Here is a 2,500-nt window from a genome sequence, read left to right on the forward strand (position 1 = left end):
TTCATGAAGGACTACTTGTGCATATTGCAAGATGTCAGTTTCTAAGTGAATGAGCAAAAGAGCATACAGCACCTGGTATTCCCAGGCGGTCTCCCATCCAAGATACTTAACCAGGCCCGACCCTGCTTAGCTTCCGAGATCAGACGAGATCGGGCGTTGCCAGGCTGGTATGGCCGTACGAAATAAGTTGACAACCATAGGCTACTTATCCATATACAGATTTAGCAATTGACAATGCAAGGTAGTCTCTCTCTCTCTCTCTCGTGTCAAAATGAAAACAGCTTCCAGCCCCTTTCATGAAGGACTACTTGTGCATATTGCAAGATTTCAGTTTCTAAGTGAATGAGCAAAAGAGCATACAGCACCTGGTATTCCCAGGCGGTCTCCCATCCAAGTACTAACCAGGCCCGACCCTGCTTAGCTTCCGAGATCAGACGAGATCGGGCGTTGCCAGGCTGGTATGGCCGTACGAAATAAGTTGACAACCATAGGCTACTTATCCATATACAGATTTAGCAATTGACAATGCAAGGTAGTCTCTCTCTCTCTCTCTCTCTCTCTCTCTCTCTCTCTCTCTCTCTCTCGTGTCAAAATGAAAACAGCTTCCAGCCCCTTTCATGAAGGACTACTTGTGCATATTGCAAGATTTCAGTTTCTAAGTGAATGAGCAAAAGAGCATACAGCACCTGGTATTCCCAGGCGGTCTCCCATCCAAGTACTAACCAGGCCCGACCCTGCTTAGCTTCCGAGATCAGACGAGATCGGGCGTTGCCAGGCTGGTATGGCCGTACGAAATAAGTTGACAACCATAGGCTACTTATCCATATACAGATTTAGCAATTGACAATGCAAGGTAGTCTCTCTCTCTCTCTCTCTCGTGTCAAAATGAAAACAGCTTCCAGCCCCTTTCATGAAGGACTACTTGTGCATATTGCAAGATGTCAGTTTCTAAGTGAATGAGCAAAAGAGCATACAGCACCTGGTATTCCCAGGCGGTCTCCCATCCAAGTACTAACCAGGCCCGACCCTGCTTAGCTTCCGAGATCAGACGAGATCGGGCGTTGCCAGGCTGGTATGGCCGTACGAAATAAGTTGACAACCATAGGCTACTTATCCATATACAGATTTAGCAATTGACAATGCAAGGTAGTCTCTCTCTCTCTCTCGTGTCAAAATGAAAACAGCTTCCAGCCCCTTTCATGAAGGACTACTTGTGCATATTGCAAGATTTCAGTTTCTAAGTGAATGAGCAAAAGAGCATACAGCACCTGGTATTCCCAGGCGGTCTCCCATCCAAGTACTAACCAGGCCCGACCCTGCTTAGCTTCCGAGATCAGACGAGATCGGGCGTTGCCAGGCTGGTATGGCCGTACGAAATAAGTTGACAACCATAGGCTACTTATCCATATACAGATTTAGCAATTGACAATGCAAGGTAGTCTCTCTCTCTCTCTCTCTCTCTCTCTCTCTCTCTCTCTCGTGTCAAAATGAAAACAGCTTCCAGCCCCTTTCATGAAGGACTACTTGTGCATATTGCAAGATTTCAGTTTCTAAGTGAATGAGCAAAAGAGCAGACAGCACCTGGTATTCCCAGGCGGTCTCCCATCCAAGTACTAACCAGGCCCGACCCTGCTTAGCTTCCGAGATCAGACGAGATCGGGCGTTGCCAGGCTGGTATGGCCGTACGAAATAAGTTGACAACCATAGGCTACTTATCCATATACAGATTTAGCAATTGACAATGCAAGGTAGTCTCTCTCTCTCTCTCTCTCGTGTCAAAATGAAAACAGCTTCCAGCCCCTTTCATGAAGGACTACTTGTGCATATTGCAAGATGTCAGTTTCTAAGTGAATGAGCAAAAGAGCATACAGCACCTGGTATTCCCAGGCGGTCTCCCATCCAAGTACTAACCAGGCCCGACCCTGCTTAGCTTCCGAGATCAGACGAGATCGGGCGTTGCCAGGCTGGTATGGCCGTACGAAATAAGTTGACAACCATAGGCTACTTATCCATATACAGATTTAGCAATTGACAATGCAAGGTAGTCTCTCTCTCTCTCTCGTGTCAAAATGAAAACAGCTTCCAGCCCCTTTCATGAAGGACTACTTGTGCATATTGCAAGATTTCAGTTTCTAAGTGAATGAGCAAAAGAGCATACAGCACCTGGTATTCCCAGGCGGTCTCCCATCCAAGTACTAACCAGGCCCGACCCTGCTTAGCTTCCGAGATCAGACGAGATCGGGCGTTGCCAGGCTGGTATGGCCGTACGAAATAAGTTGACAACCATAGGCTACTTATCCATATACAGATTTAGCAATTGACAATGCAAGGTAGTCTCTCTCTCTCTCTCTCTCTCTCTCTCTCGTGTCAAAATGAAAACAGCTTCCAGCCCCTTTCATGAAGGACTACTTGTGCATATTGCAAGATTTCAGTTTCTAAGTGAATGAGCAAAAGAGCAGACAGCACCTGGTATTCCCAGGCGGTCTCCCATCCAAGTACT

General features: G+C 46.8%; 8 non-coding genes and 1 pseudogene across 8 annotated transcripts in view; all 9 read right to left on the reverse strand.

Moving 5' to 3' along the window:
- Positions 1–60: 60 nt before the first annotated feature.
- Positions 61–181, reverse strand: LOC146291626 (5S ribosomal RNA; annotated as a pseudogene).
- Positions 182–353: 172 nt separating this feature from the next.
- Positions 354–472, reverse strand: LOC146291627 (5S ribosomal RNA). Its single transcript, XR_014756311.1, has one exon. It is a non-coding gene; the product is annotated as a 5S ribosomal RNA (ribosomal RNA).
- A 202-nt stretch (positions 473–674) lies between these two features.
- On the reverse strand, positions 675–793 carry LOC146291628 (5S ribosomal RNA). Its single transcript, XR_014756312.1, has one exon. It is a non-coding gene; the product is annotated as a 5S ribosomal RNA (ribosomal RNA).
- Positions 794–967: 174 nt separating this feature from the next.
- LOC146291629 (5S ribosomal RNA) lies at positions 968–1,086 on the reverse strand. The gene has a single exon (XR_014756313.1). It is a non-coding gene; the product is annotated as a 5S ribosomal RNA (ribosomal RNA).
- Positions 1,087–1,256: 170 nt separating this feature from the next.
- LOC146291630 (5S ribosomal RNA) lies at positions 1,257–1,375 on the reverse strand. Its single transcript, XR_014756314.1, has one exon. It is a non-coding gene; the product is annotated as a 5S ribosomal RNA (ribosomal RNA).
- A 194-nt stretch (positions 1,376–1,569) lies between these two features.
- Positions 1,570–1,688, reverse strand: LOC146291631 (5S ribosomal RNA). Its single transcript, XR_014757731.1, has one exon. It is a non-coding gene; the product is annotated as a 5S ribosomal RNA (ribosomal RNA).
- A 174-nt stretch (positions 1,689–1,862) lies between these two features.
- LOC146291632 (5S ribosomal RNA) lies at positions 1,863–1,981 on the reverse strand. Its single transcript, XR_014756315.1, has one exon. It is a non-coding gene; the product is annotated as a 5S ribosomal RNA (ribosomal RNA).
- Positions 1,982–2,151: 170 nt separating this feature from the next.
- LOC146291633 (5S ribosomal RNA) lies at positions 2,152–2,270 on the reverse strand. Its single transcript, XR_014756316.1, has one exon. It is a non-coding gene; the product is annotated as a 5S ribosomal RNA (ribosomal RNA).
- Positions 2,271–2,454: 184 nt separating this feature from the next.
- The window catches only part of LOC146291634 (5S ribosomal RNA), a 119-nt gene continuing 73 nt past the window's right edge, over positions 2,455–2,500 (reverse strand). The window contains exon 1 of the ribosomal RNA XR_014757732.1: positions 2,455–2,500. This exon is cut by the window's right edge and continues 73 nt beyond it. This is a non-coding gene — a ribosomal RNA (5S ribosomal RNA).

This window comes from Hypomesus nipponensis, chromosome 5, assembly GCF_054491055.1.
Source record: "Hypomesus nipponensis isolate SF chromosome 5, ASM5449105v1, whole genome shotgun sequence".
NCBI lineage: Eukaryota > Metazoa > Chordata > Actinopteri > Osmeriformes > Osmeridae > Hypomesus > Hypomesus nipponensis.